Source organism: Chroicocephalus ridibundus, chromosome 7 (genome assembly GCF_963924245.1).
Source record: "Chroicocephalus ridibundus chromosome 7, bChrRid1.1, whole genome shotgun sequence".
NCBI lineage: Eukaryota > Metazoa > Chordata > Aves > Charadriiformes > Laridae > Chroicocephalus > Chroicocephalus ridibundus.
This window is the reverse complement of record NC_086290.1, coordinates 40,650,571-40,666,385: the sequence shown is the minus strand read 5'-3', so window position 1 is coordinate 40,666,385 and position 15,815 is coordinate 40,650,571. Positions and strand designations below refer to the sequence as shown.

Here is a 15,815-nt window from a genome sequence, read left to right as displayed (position 1 = left end):
AGAACCATGAATGTATTTTATTTAGAAAGTCTCTGGCACATAACACAGGGTTTTTTAGCAATTCATTGAGTTGTAAGCACAAGGTTAATTACACAATGAATCAACAGACAAACAGAAACTTCTGAAGTCAGTACATCCTTCTGCAAATATATAGCAAGGTTAAAAGTTAAAGACTCCTCTCTCTTTCTTATGTATTTTTCAAGCAGTGAGGGAAGAGCACAGAAGAAAAGCATCTTAACATCCCGTCCAGTCTCTGCCGTACCTCCTGTCTAGCCCAACAGGCTCTTCAGAAGAGCCCAGTGATATATTCATCCCGAAGCAGCCCTTATCCCCCTTAGCAACAGGAAGCACATGAAAGCTCGCAGGGCAGGTTTGCGCTGTTTCTCTTCAGAGTTTCTTGTGAGTTCAGTGTCTTGCTTGCTCAGGCAAAGAGCATTGGTTATTTAATGAACAGTTCAAAATTATTGGAAAAAAATCCAAGGTAAAGAACAGCATGGTTTTGGTATCCCTTACGTATAGAGTGCTATCTACTCCAACTTCTCTGCAGCCAGGGTACTTGGCGTTGAATTAATTTCTGAGATAGGTATTACTGGAATAATGATAATATAGCATAGGGAGTACGTCAGAGGAAAAAGACCTCATCCGTGAATTTGCCTGTATGGAACATAGTTCTGTATTTTGGGGAATAATGACAGGTGCTGCTGATAAGCAAAACTTTCCCACATCAGTGGGGTGTTGTTTTATCACTTTCTGATAGGGACAGTCAATTTGTGTATCCGTGTTCACAGCTGATTGATAGTCTACTATAACAGCTATACCAAGGGAAATGATTTTGCCTATGGTGGCTTCTTCTTTATTGGATTTTTAAGTTACAAATTTAATAAATCTCATTTTTAATTAACAAAGCAAATATAAAACTGAGTTATGGGTTTAAAGGCAAAACGTATGGGCATCCCATGACTGAACAGAAGATCTGAATTTTTTTTTCAGCCTTGAGACTCACTTAGTCTTCTGTTTATTCTTGTCTGGCAAGAAACATTTCATATGCTGGGAAAGGTTAATTATTTCGGAAAGGGAATCAAAATCACCAAAGAAAAAAATTCCTAAATTTGTAATTACGGGTGGTTGTTTCATCATCGTAAGCGTGTTCTCCTGTGTATTTGATGTCTGGCCATATTCTCCTTCTGCCTTCTAGTAAATGAGTGCAGTGAGTACCTTTATATTTTTTTCTTAGCTGAGATTTATTTAAGACCCCTCCAAGTACCTATATGCCATTTGGTAGGTTTAATTTACAGTATGGGTGCTGCTGTGGGCTGCTGGCACTGCCCTTCTGAAGGATGCGAGTTCAAGTCTCAACAGGACACACTGAGCGCTAGGTGCAGGTAGGAGCTGCCAGGATTTCTGATTTCTGTTTGTTCTGCCAGAGCTGTAAAATAGAGAGTTTGGCTCCTGAGTAAGACACAGTTACCAGTGTACTGTGTGGTACAGGAGGAGTGGGCAGTGTCCAGGAGCGTTCAGCCTGCTGCGGTGTTCCTCTCCAGTACGGCACACGCTGCACTTGGGAGGAGCAGCTGCTGTTTTAGCGGTTGCATTTCTCTGTTGAACCAGCTATCATCTCCATATCAGATTTAGGCAACTGTGAACAGAACCTTCAGGTTCAAACTTGTTTGGACTTAAATCACTGCTTCCATAACGAGAAGCAGGTGAAGAAGAACAAGTGCAAGAGACACATCAGTGGCAGTGGTCGTCGGCTCCTGGTGACACTGACAGCATAATCTTAGAGGTGCTCAGAGCTATATTTTGCATCCTGGACCAGTAAATGTGTGAATCCAGAGATCTTAGAGCGCCTGCTGGAGCCCTGAGTACTCTGTCCCTCTTGTGACAAGTGCTGGAAGGCAATCAAGGACATTTTCTTCTCTGTTGACATTATGGGAAGGGGCAAGGCTAGAGCTGTCTCAGACTGAGATGACGTTCATGCAGGTGGAGTGCTTTACAGCACATGAGGAGGGAGATGAGCCTGAGCTGAACTTGCTTATCCAAATTCTTGCTCTGGCCCAACTCTTCCTTCCCAAAGCTGTCCAGCCTACCCCCTCAGAGACAGTCTCACGCAAGGCAAATTCCTGTGAGAGATGGATGGAGTGCAGATGATGCTCTTCCTTTCTTGCGTGTCCTCAGCCGGGATCTGCTTTGGTTGCGACACGGGCAGTGCTGCTGTGCTAGGCCTGAGCACCGAGCCCCATTGGAAAGAATGTGCTTCCTTTCATCCAACCACAGTGTTTCCTTGGGAAAAGGGGAGGAGGAATATTGCTTGTTGTTTGCAAAAAGTCCCTCTACTGTTCTTAGCAAGCCTAAGCTCCCCTGGAAAGCACCTAGCAGCTTTTGAGTGAAAAAAAGCCAAATGGCTAAGAACTGCAGACCAGAGTTGGCAACACTTGTGTACCCCTTGCAGTGCCTAAATGGGAGTTTTGTTGGACCATTGAGTTGGTATTAAGTTAAAAGGATGCTGAGACAGGAGACTGACACAGTCCGGATTAGGAAAAATTTGCTTGCAAAAAAAAAAAAGTCTCTTTTTTAAAAAGAAAAAAAATAAATGCCCCAAACCTATAATTAAGTCCATAATTACTAGTGTGGTTTTAAGTGGATACTGGTCCAATTCATTTGAGAGTAATAGGTCTTTCCAAAATGCACATTGATTTCCAGAGATGACTCAGGCATGCCTCGCTTCTGTCTGTGGTACCTCTTGCTCTGGTACATCATCAGAGGTTCGTGTGTCTTATGTTTTAGGATTTTCCCCTCTTTCTATGTGCGAGGAGGTGGTTTTGTTCGTACGCAGGCTGTGATTTGTGCTAAGGGTACTGCTCAGAGGACCAATGTTGAATTTTATGCTGTGCCTCATGGAGCCCGTTTTATCTCCTTCCTCCCCTGCTGGGTTATCCCAGAGGCAGAGGGGCTAGAGGCAGCCCCACGAGCTGCTCCGCAATGGGATATGCCAGCTGGCCTGTCGGTGGGGATGGCCAGTGATGCTGCGTGTTGCACTGCAGGCTTGGCTCTCGGTGGGATTTCTCTGCAGGTGCTTGTGTCTGCAGAGATCTGGGTGCTCAGGGGATTGTTTGCTTGTCCCTTAGTAGTGATTTACAGATGTTTCCATCTGACACTTGGGTCATTCACATGACCCTTTTCTAAGAATTTCATTCTAAAACAGTGCAAAACAAAGGAAGAAGGGAAGGGGGACATCCTTGCATGTGTTAAAAAATGAAAGCCAGTGCTGAATGGGGTTAACACCCTGGAAGAGATTTTGCTCACACCACAGCGCTCAGCCTAACCACCCCTTCCCATCTTTTCCCTGCAAAGCTGTCCATGAGTTACCCCCCTTCACTCTGTCCTCTTGTCTGATGTGCCCTGCAACTCCAGGATTCCCCAAATTACCGTAGGGCCCTTGCCCTGCAGGAATGCGAATCTTCATTCAAGTTTGTGATGGGAAAGTGACAACTTTTAATATGGCAGGTGAGACATTGGTGATGGCGTTTAACAAACTGCCTCTCTTCTCTGCAGGTGAAAGCATTAGGCTTTTGCTGTCTTCTCTGGCACAGAGAACAGGCAGAAACGTGCAGGGTGCCACAGGGGAGGGTGCTTTGGCAGCAGCTCCCGTATGGGTGCCACATGTTGCATGGCAGGGGCTGCAGTGGGGCAGGGGGAGGAAGGTGGTGGTGGGCAGGGGGAGGAAGGTGGTGGTGGGCAGGGGGAGGAAGGCTGCTTCCCTGCAGCGTTCTGGGACCAATGTGGTCCTGGCTTCAAGCCCCCAGTGCTCTGCCTCTGTGATTTTGGAGAGCAGGGTGGGGCAGGCAGGGAGGCTGCGAGCAAGCCCCAAAGCCGGGAGAAGACCCTGGAGAAGATCCAGGAACAGGGCATACAGGGAGATTTGGGATGGGAAGGAGGAGATTGTCCTATGAACTCCAAGACGCAGCTGCTTGTAGCCACTGAAGGATGCTATTGGCCTTCTTGGCCACCTGGGCACACTGGTGGCTCATATTCATTAGGAGAAAGCCTCTAACGAGTTGTGGGAAGGATGGTTTGGGAGCCGTTTTATTTTCCTTTCCTGTCACTGTGTCTGTGGAATCGGTTAGCTGCTCTGAGCGCCTGCCTGGGTGCTCGGCATGCAAGGAGCTGCGTCTGGGAGACTGGCTAGTAAATTTGACAGGCTTTTTATTTTCTTCATTTTCATTTAAACATTTACATCGCATCCCATTACCTTCCCTTGTCTGTAATTAGAAATCCTGTGGAATTAAGACCCATTAAATTCATTGAGATTTCAGCCTTGGGAATTTGCCCAGAGGCACACAGCTTACAGGGCTTTACAAGGCTTGACTTTCCTGGAGTTGTCTCCCCTCCCCTGCTTCATCCAAGCCTTTGTAAAAAAGAACCATCTTTTCAATTTTGCTAATTAATTGCTCTTGCCAACCAGCAGATGTTTCGTAGCCTTTGAAGACCAGGAATAGCCAGGTATAACACTTCTGCAGCCTTACACTGACTGCCTATGCAATTTGAGGAAAAACTTCTGAAGCTCAAGAGAAAGACAAGCTATTAAAGCCAAATAAGGAGTTATAATAACTCAGAAGAATATGTTCCGACCCCTGCCCCCCTCCCCCCCCCCCCATATTTGATTGGATGAATATTCCTGTCCCTTTACCAACATTTATTTAATTCTGGAACACAGCACTCCATGGACTGAGAGAGAAGTTATAATTCGGGTTCTCTCATTTATTTATTTATTTATTTATTTATAAATTGTGTCCGAGATGCATCGACCTTAAAAGACAATGGTAAGAAAGGCTACAAAGCTGACCACAGGCAGTGCAGGGGCAGACATTCAGGCTTGAACCCTACCGAGCCAAGCCCTGAAGCTGGGAGAAGAGCTGCCTCATTCCACCCTCGGTGACCCTATTCGTAGCCCATGGCCTGTTCGTGTGCCCTCTCTCTTTTGTGTAGGGTTTTTTGGGAAGCTCTTTGGCAAAAAATTACTAAGACTTATTCTTAATACTAAGCATAGCAGTTAGTACGACAGAATTGGTGGGTCCGGGCACTTACTCTTCCCTCCTGTTGTCTACATTATTAAAAATGATCTCACTGAAATAAATATCATCAATCAGTGCCAGCTGCAGTTTAGCTAGAGTGTAGACAAGGACAAACTGTGCGCTTTCGCTGCCTGCAGACAGAAGCTGTTTGGACTAGTTTAACTGCAGAGCGGTAAAATGCTGGAAGCAAACCGATCCTTTTTCCAGGAAGAAAGTGTGTTCTACTATCAAATATTACAGGGCAAGCAACCCTCGTTCCTGCCAAGGTTGCATGGGTACAGAGCAGGAACGAGTCAGAAAAGGGACCGTCCACCATGTGACCAGCCACTACTGGGAGCAGAGTGTGTCCTCTGTTGATGGAGGCATAGATCTCACTGCAATTCTTCCATGTCACTCCAGCCCACAGTGTCACTCCTGATCTACTGCATCGTAACTGAGAGCAGCTCGGGTTCAATGCAGTTCACCTGCTGGGAAAAGAAAGAGATGTGTTGGGAGAACGTTTGTGACCACGTTGATTACAATCAAAATACTGATGGGAAGAAAGAAGAGGATGTTTTCATTGTGGCTAAATGTGTCAGATGAGGTGTTTTTAAAATTAGGATTGGTGGGAGATGAGAAGGGCTCATAAGGCTGGCATAAGGCTTATTTAAGAGCAGCCAGAACTGGGAAAACTTGAGGAGAGACGGTAGTCTTAAAAAAAGTGAATGAACTAAACCTGAACTGTCTCATGTGCTGAGGACCTTGTCACCCATTCCTTTAGCTCCCACTATCCAAAGTGGTTATTTTGGCATGAATTCACATGTGCTTATTTGCCACACCTAAGCATCTGGTTTGAGGTTAATAGTTTAGGGAAAATTGGCCTGAATTCTGTTGTTTGGTTTTTTTAATGTAACAGCCACATTTTAGCTCTTGCCACTGTTTCACTACTACCTTATAATAGATGCACAGAAAGTGGGAATAATTAAAGTCAAAAAGGATGTGGTCAAACATGATGATCACAGAAGGCACGCGAGTTTTGCGGGGGGAGAACAGTAATCAGGAACACGTTGCCTGTGTTTCCACAGGGCTGGCGGCTCAGCAGCACGGACAGGTTCCCTTACATCCAGCCAGATTTGAAACCTGAATTAAGCGCGCATGCAAAAGAAAGAAGCAAGACCGATAGTGACCTCTTAGCAATTATAGCAGTTAAAGGGGAAAAAACATGATTTGGAATACTTGAGGCTCAGACTTTATCAAACTCATTAGCTTCCAAAGAAGGCCTTACTGATTGCTGTGACTAACATGCAAGTTCCTCAGTTTACAGGCCTTCTTTTGGCTATCTGGCTGTCCCCAGCCACAGCGCTGGGAGGGCAAATGCAATCCAAGGTCCTTGTAGGAGCCGAAGAAGAGTCACTTCACAGTCCTCTGTGCAGGAGGAGGATTTGCAGCATGTCATTCGCACTGTTTCAGTACAGGAGAGCCAGGGAAAGGCACAGGCACTTCCCACCTCAGACAAATTTCAATTAAAATTCCTCTTCGAAGAGTCGACACCGTATCTCAGGAGAGGTTAACAACGTGGCATAGAAATGTGAGAGCGTACTTGAACAGATCCCATATAGAAATTTTAAGCTCAACGGACACAGACTCGTCTTTCAAGCCCAGAAAAACGATTAGTTAGGTTATGCAATTGCTGGAGCTGGCATAAAACCAGCTGCATGCCAATTACCAGCCCGTATGCAAATGCTTGTACTGAAATGCAGGATGCAGCTGGACGTGGGTCTGGGCACCCTTCCAGGATTATTCCAAGCCACATTATGACAGTTTTGAAAGAGAAGGGCTCTATGGAGCCAGTAATTTTTACAGCCTTTCAGAAAAATGGAGGAAATTACCACTACATCCAGATCTTAACTATTTTTTTCAAAGGGAGAAGGAATTTCTGCATGTTGATGCCAATCAGGATGTACTTGAAACACTTACACTCCAAGACAGAAGGCCATCAGTCTGTTTGCCAAGTGTGCGGCCTGAGTGCCAGATGTGCTTGGGATAGAAAGCAGGCTTCTGGAATTTGTCAGTGGTTGTATGAAAAGAACTGAAAAATATACCACCAGATAATGCCAGAGTTGAAGCTCCTGGGGATGCTGCAGGGAAACCCTGCTGCATTCAGGTGCCTCTGGCCCTGCTGCTTGACTTCCATGTGAAAAGCCCGCTTGGAAGGGGGACCCTGTTCCAACTGCAGCTTGACTTCCATATGAAAAGCCCGCTTGGAAGGGGTGCAGCAGCAACGGCAGATAAACTACCATGCAATAGTTACTCGCAAGATGTCTCTTATAAAGAGCTGATGCCAGGAGAGACACGGTAGTCTCACAGTTACATATCTCAGCAGATGGAAAAGATAAACTGAGGGCTGCCACCAGCGGACATGAAACATTACAGGTGTGATCAAAATACTGTATAGCAAATGTCCTGACAAGGAGAGGCATTTAAAATGCTTGTGTCTGTCTTGGCAACACAGAAGTGAATCAGTCAAAGTCTGTAGCCTCATCCTGGGTGGCGAAATGATATGAACATCCTATGAGTAGAGAACTTTGTAAAAAGTTTAGGGGAAACAGTATAAATAAGTACTCCCAGTGACATTTATCAAATTTGGCCCACACAGATGATACGAAATGTAAGGTGGTCTTCAGTGGATAGCTGGTTTGGCTCGGGGAATGTCATATCTATTAGGTGGCTCCAAGCAGCAGCTCCCACTTTTTCTGGCCTGGAATAAGATGCTCATGCTCTCTCCACCACTGCCCCGTGTTTCTTCAGATTGTTGGTTTGCCCTTAAGATCAGGGAAGGAAGAAGGTGGGATGAGTCCCTGTAGGAGCAATGGGACAGTAAGGTTTAGGTCCCAGCATGTCCAGTAGTTCCTGGTCATACACCAGGACTCTGAACTAGCAGAACAGCTGGTCACAGGTGAAGGAGGACGGTTGAAGGATCAGTCTGCAATGTTACCCCTAGGAAACCTTGACTGTGGAGTTTGTGGGTGAAACTGCAGCCAAGGGCAATGTCCTGGATGCACCACAAAACTCTGCCAGAAGCCACTCATGTTGCTGTAGGGCTGGCAAATAAACATACTGCCCCTCAGGAGCTGAAATCATTCATCCGGATAATGCTTCAATCACAGCAAAAGCTCTAGAGAAGTTCTGAGGAAAAATGAATGTGAAACCATCGTGGTGAGCCACAAGTGTGGCTTGGTTGTCTGTTGTTGCTGCACCTTTGCAGAGGCTGATGAGTGTGACAGATGAAGGAGTTCTTGCAGCTGCAGGGCATTGGCAGTATTTCAAGAGGGCAGAAGAAGTGACACTGGGGTCTGTTCGGTCTTCACTGAACACATTTGGAGGATGCCTGACACAGAAAGCGGGGGCTGTGTCATGAAAGACTGCAAGGCAAGTGCTGATACAGCTGCTTTGGGTTATTGCACCAGATTATGTCCCACAGGATGCTCACCATTAAAGGTGTCCAGACAGCAGAAATGAATTCCAGTACTGGGGTGTCTGTCAGAGCCTCCAGACTTTCTGGAGCCCACTGGGACACCAGGGGAGACTTTGTTTGCCCTGTTGGTGTACCCAGTCTGCTGCACATCATCTCCCTTTCTGTGCCTTCTGCTGGCTTTCTGCCAAAGAATAAGGGCAGGGCAGAGGAGTGATGATTTGTTTAGGATTCAGCAGGTTTTAGTAACTTTTGAATAATCAGATGCCCACAGAGGTGATTCCTTGCAGAAATCCATACTCAGAGGTCTGGGGTTCGGAACACTGAAAGGTAAGCACTACCAAATGATGGTGTGTTATCAGAGGACCCACTGAAGAGGCACATTCCCAATGCACTGCAGAAATGGCTCACCTCTTCCCGAACGTGGGTTGCTGCTGACTGGGACGCACATATCCCCATCAGGTAGAGCTGTGCTACCTGAATGTTAACTCCTGGCTCCTGTGAATGAAATGACTGCTCATTTCTGACTGCTGGCATATTGCCGCTCTTACTGAGCTCCAGAGCGTGCCTTCTCGGGTGAGCTAGTGATGTGTCATGCTCCCCATAGCCAGTAATTTGAAACTCATCAGTGATTCATTACAGTGACTTAAATGAATACAATTTTCTTTTTGCTGAGAAAAATCAAAAGATCGAAGGGCAACAGTTCTTTCATACTGGAAGCTGTAATGGTTCTTAGTTCAGATGTCCCCTTTGCATTAAATGGGGGGCAGCGACGGTGGCATAGGTTCTGTATTTCGAATACTGTAGCACTTCTTCACATACGCACGTGACGTGCTTTTAAATACATGTTATTTTCCAGCTGGGTGTTTTGCATCACCAAATGCTTATCAGTAGATAAAAGTTTAAAATGAAGTATGCTTTTATAAAAATGGAGAGAATGGATTACTTATGGAGTGTTGTAAGTACTGTGGTAGTAGATGATTAATAATCATAGCAGGACAAAATAACTTCAGTTGGAAGGGGTATCTGGAGGTCATCTGGTCCAATTTTCTGCTCAGAGCAGGACTAACTTCAGACAAGGATCAGGTTTTCATTGTTTATGGAGATCTCTACAGATAGAGATAGCACCACTTCTCTGGTCAGTCTTCTCCTGTGCTTAACCACTCTTGCTGTGAAGAATATTTTCCTGATGTTTAATCAGTGTTTCCCTTGTTACAGCTTTGGCCCATTGCCTCTTGTCGTTAAGCTGTGCACTTCTGGTAAGAGTCTGGCTCTGTGTTCCCGTATAGCCCTCCTTTAGGTAGAGGCAGTCTGCAGTTAGGTGTCCCCCTTCCCCAGTCATCTCTTCCAGTCTAGAAAGCCCAAGTCCTCTCACCTCTGCTCATGTGACAAGTCCTCCAGCCTCTAATCACCATAGTGGTTCTCTTCTGGACTCTCTTTTAGTTTGGCAACAACTGTGTTGCACTGGGGTGCCCAAAATTGACCCAGTACTTCAGATGCACCTTCAGGAGTGCCCAGCAGATGGGCATCATCACCTCCCTCACCTGCTGGCTCTGCTTCTGCTGCCCACAGTGTGATGACCCTTCATCACTGCATGGGTGCACTGCTGACTCATGTCCATTTTACCACCCATAAGGACCGCCAGGCCCTTTTCTGCCTCTCTCCCTGGTTTGGACAAACCCACAGGAAGCCATATGGGTTGTTAAAATGTTGTTTTATATCTGTTAATATACCTGTCACCCCCCAAAATTATATTAAGAAAACAGTAAATCAAGCGCTTGGCTGCTAACATCAGGCTCAGAATTTGACTGGTCAAAGAAACGAGGCAATTAGCATCTTCTTCTGAAAATTAATATCCCTGTAACAGAGTCAACATATTACATGAAAGCTCCTCACCTGCAAAGTCAACAGGGTCAAACAGCTTTCAAAAGCCAGTGATGGGAAAAGAAGCAAACAAATGAGGTGGGTAACATCGTAAACAGCTACTGCTGCTTGTGCAGTTCATATCCGCGAAGGAAAGGCTGGAGCTAACGCTGGTCGTACAGCTTTTTGTCTACCCTGTTAATTAACATCAAGGATGTGTGATACTGATGGGCAGGTGTATGGTTAACGAAAGTAGTGTTGGTTGGAATCAGTACATCTTTTTGTTCTCCATCGTCAAAGCAGAGTAATTATTACAGGAGCAGGAAGCCTTCTCCAGAATGGAGGGGAAGGAGATGATTTAAACATAAACCTGGGCCTAAGCACTTTGGGGAATCAAAATCGAAGTAGACGGAGGCTGCTGTGATCATTGCAAGATGGGTTAAATTCAGCAGCCACCGGGAGAAGTCAATCTAGCTGGATTATGGAGAGAGACCGTTTCCTTGGAACGTGTGTTGTAACTCTGGTGTTTACCGCAAAGAGCTGGGATAATTTGCAGTGTTTATTCCTTTTACAAAGTAACCAGCCAAATGATTTGATGTCTTAATTTTAATACGGCTGTGAGAAGGAAGAATTCAGGGCATGCGCAGGCAGAGGAATAATCCGAGCAGATAGAAATGTCTTCTTTTGGTTGGTTTACTATGCCTGAACACGTTCATGAAACAGATACTCACTTTTGGGAGATCACTAAAGAAAGACTTGACCAGAGCCTGTTGTCCTTTGATGAAGTAGCTGAATGACTCGCAAGGACCCTGTGGGCCCATCTTCACACACATTTGTGGTGAAATGGTGAAAAGGGTACCCCATCAAACTCAGTGAAAGGTAATCAAATGACTCAATTTTTATTTAAGCAGCAAAATAGGTAGCCAGGTTTAGAAGATTTATGCTCAGGTGCTACAATCCAGCGTTCTTAGATATTGAGCAGCTGGAAGTACAGACCCACAGGCTGCACATAACACTGATTGCTTTTGATAGAAGTAAAGAATATCTTGCTGTTACCATCAAGCCTTGAAACTGACTTCCAGCTAATGACCCAAATAATGACCCAAATAATCTTTACTTGAAATTGTATAATTGAGATCGAAGGCTGTCTGGGGCTTCTAGCTGGTACACAGATTCCACATCCATGAGCTTTTGAGTATGGTCATTGAGCTGAAATGGAGAAGGTTAAAACTCTCATTTTCATTACCAAGCTCCCCCCATCTCCCAATACAAATGTGACATTTCAATTTTACACAGTCCAACTCTTCTTAAATCATCTGTATAAAAACTTCAGATCTTGATTGATGATGGATGAGCTATTGTCTCCTAAAGCACCCAGTTCTCATTACCCTTTAAGACGTAGCTTATTAGTGATGGACCTGAAGTGCTTTCCCAGTGGGTCATCAGCAATCAGCTGTGGTAAGAGATCAAAAGACTTGGTTTGGCATGAAATTTCCAGGCCAAAGCCATTTTCAGATAATGCATTCAACATCTTGGGTGAAATATGACAGTGTTTTGAGAGTGATACAGTGTCTGACAACAAATCCCCATCACCTGGGCGATGATGGCGAGGGCGCAGCACTGTCAGCTTACAGAGATGCTTCAGCTCTAACGGAGGCTGACCTTGGAAGTGAAGGTGTCATCAGCATGCATTGTGTAATACGTGTGTGCAGAGTGTAGCTGTATATGGTGTAGTGTAAAAGACAGCTGTTTCCTTAGCAGACAATCAACTTGGAAGGTATAAGATATCTTCTGTTTTGATTTTGAAGTGGTTACGGTGGACATGTCCCACAGTTTTTCTTAATTAACTCCTTTGCCTTTCTCTGTCCACTTCAGAGGTAGTTCTTTTCCCTCTCACTATGCCACCTTCCAGTTCCTCGTGCCAGCTGGCTTCACAGCACCAGAGAAGAGCTTTTAATTTGCAACCTTGAATAGCAACAGCAATTTTATAAACAATTTTATAACTGTTTCAGAACTAGATTCTACTGCTAAACAGGTGCCTACAGCCCCCACTGCATGTCAACACACATGAGTTACTTGCACTTCAGGATACGTTGCAGAATGTAAACATGTTTTGCCAATTTAATCCACATTAGAAATGAGACAACAGACCATGAGGGATTACACTGTACACAAGAAAAAGTCAGCTGAAGAAAATGCCCTTTTAACAGCTGGATGAAGAAGAGTTCTTTCCGTCTCCAGTCTCCACAGACAGCACACTTGGAGAGCTAGTGTCCCCTTGCCTTATTTACAGTGAATTTACCTTCTGCTGGCTGGTGATACGTTTTCACTGACTCCAGTCAAACTCATTCTGTTAGAATAGATGTTACGAACGTAGCCCCTTTAAGAATTTAGCAGACTAAGTATAAATTGTGTGTGATGTATCTATCTGTGTTCCATGGCACTTTATGGAAAGTGTAAGATACTTGTGTTTCATGTTGCCAGAGACCTGTATGTTTCCATTTCTCCTGTTAGTATCGCAAGTATTATATCGTGGGTTGCCAGAGTAATGTGGTAGTGCATACCGAGTTATGTGGTAATGGTTCTGCTTCATCACTGGGCTAATGGAAGCCAGAAAATAACAGATATAATGGATAAAACATTTCTGATTTAGCTTCCTGAATAAACAGCCACTTAATAGAATTTTAGTAATATGCAGATATAAGTTCCCCACAATCATTTGGCAGCAATAAGGAAAATAATGACAGAAGTCAGTGGTGAGCGCACTTGCTGATTTATTTTCATATAATTTTGGTTACAGAATTATACTGCTTTTAAGCCAGTAAAGTAGCTCTGATAAGGAAGATGATAAGATTTTGCATTCACTTCAGAATCAAGTGGCAAAAGACCATGGAGCTACTTCTTTGTTCAGAGGAGCTGCAGCCCTTGTGCCAAAGTGGGAGATCGTGGTACTCTTAAGTGTGGCCATCAGTACCTTACAGGAAGGTGTCCAAAATTGGCTGACACCTTTACGAACTTTTTTCCCATGAAAGCTAGTGGGACACGTGCTTCAGAATCCCCTTTGGTAACTCCGTGTCCCTGAGCAGCGTAGAAGTCCAAGGGCAACGTTTGCTGCCAGTGTGGCTCAGTAGGTGTTTCAGGCAGCAGCTGATAGAGCTGGGTGCTCTGCCTCCCGTCCCAGGCAGCAGCATTGTACTTAGACTAACAATTTTCCAATGTCACAAAAATTTGTTAAAACAAATTTTAAAGACAGAAATACTCTCCCCAAAATGGTATTTAAAATACATTCCACCATGAGCAGTCCTTTTTAGCGCTTCCTTGGCAGGAACTGGCTTCTTTCTTTGCAGTAGAAATCACAGAATTCACTAGGGGACTTGTCATTCTCTTTCCTGCTCCAGCCTCGGAAGGAGTTCAGCAGAGAGGCGCCTCGGGTGTTGCAGCAGGAGAAGAAAGCTCTTTTTGCCTGGCTTCCTTTGCTAGCTGGTCTGCATAGGCAGAGATGCCTGCCGTTCTCCTCCTGCTTATTGTTTAACTTTATCTCTCACTTTCAGCGCTGTAAATTAAAATGAGATGATGGCTTTATGATGATGAGTTCATTATACAGTAACTCTATTGTATATTGATTACACTTGAGCTTCATTTGCTTAACATGTAAGAGGGTTTATTAGGTCTTTCCAGGCATTGTTCTTGCTAAGAGAGGGCAGAGAAGTGCAAAAGGCATTTGAGTTTAAGTCAGTGAAGCCAACGCATCTGTGCTGGTTTACACGCGCCGAGGGCTCGGCATAAGGAAAAGCAGCATAGCAGCTTGGAACGGGGAGGTAGAGAGGGAATGGGTCTGGATCCCACAGAGCAGAAAGAGTCAAGCACAAGTATTTTAAGGATTGTACTAAACTTTGAACTCAGGGTTATTTAATATCTGTAAGAGCCCGTCTTTGATATTATTACTCAGGTTTATTAGCGTCTCACCACATGAATAGACCTGTAACTTTAATCCTGTCACCTCTAAAAAATGGTACAGTGCAGGGCAGGTAATACATCACATTTTTGGGGAAGGGCAGCAGGAAAAACGCTTATTATTCAGTGATGAGCGAAGTCAGAACATTTTCCATGTTTGCTTTCAGTAAATCACAAGGAAAGCTGTCAGCTTTCCTTACAGTACAGAGGGGACACTTTATGGTTACTTTTATGCTGAAAAAAGTCTTTCTCCACAAAATGAAACTATTAGAATTAGGTTTAGAGTGAGATGCTGCCTGCTATATTAGAATGCATCAAAGTTCCTAGCAGAAAAGAAAATGTTATAGGTATTGTCATGAGTGAATGCTCTAAATCCCAGAAATTATGCCAGTAGCAGGTGTTCAGATGTACCAACTGATAGTGACACCATTTGGAATCGTGTGTGTGTGTTAAAGAAGCTATGAATGTAGATTTTACAGTTTTTGATGGCTTACTCGTTGTTATTTTTAATCAAAATCTGGGCCATAATGAATTAGGTAATCCTGTATAGCTGGGACAACACAGAGAAATCATCACTAGTCATTTTTCCAAGTGTTCTTCTAAGTCCCATTTTTCCCCAGAGCAGAATTGCTAACAGATGCTGTATGGGTTTTTTCAGGGATCATAAGAATATCATACAGACAGATCATTGCTATATCTCTAATCTGGACTCTTTTCTGTGTAAGATTATTATTATTGTTTTCATTTTTAAGCTCCTTTTCAATGAAAAGCCAAGCTTTTAAACCAGAGGTTTCTAAGAAATAGTAATACTCTGAACTTATTAATATGGTGGAAGGATGTATTTACAGATGAACCTTTATTTAATACGTTCTGTTCTTGGGGGCTACCTCTCCTATATGCTGTGGCCTGTAAACCCTGAAATGTAAAAAAAATAATGCAGTAATTCCTTCCTTGTTGTTTGTAGACATTAGCGTTCACACTAAAGCTTTTAAAGGTTTTCTTAGGGGATGAGGACTATCAGACGACCTTAATCATTGCTACCGTAGTCAAGATTTACTCTTAATGTCTCTGTGAGAAGTGTGACACTCCCGGCTGTATAGCACCACTTAATGTCATTCTAAGGTGCCATTAGTAACTAACCTTCAACGTTTCTTTGCTGAGGCTCGAATCTCTGACACTGAGCAGAGCAGAGGTTTTAGCTGCGTGGGTCCTGTTAACTTTAATGAAGGTCACATGGATTGTCCCCTGCTTTGGAAGTACGAGAGCCAGGTTAAGTAGCGAAACTGTGAATTTGAAGAAGAGTTTAGAGGGTAAAAAGCCAAGTTATTGCTAAAAGTCATTTTCATGTTGAGATTTGACAAATCAACAAGCCATTTTTTTAAACAAACTGATATAAACATGAAAATATAAAAAAAACCACTCAACTTTCATCTGCTCAGAAACCATCTCCTATTGACACAAAGCTTCCAGCAAGG

At 44.1% G+C, this 15,815-nt stretch overlaps 1 protein-coding gene across 5 annotated transcripts in view; it reads left to right on the top strand.

The window, feature by feature from the left end:
* Positions 1 to 15,815, top strand: part of ERBB4 (erb-b2 receptor tyrosine kinase 4) — a 630,546-nt gene that overhangs the window by 401,754 nt on the left and 212,977 nt on the right. The window lies entirely within an intron of this gene.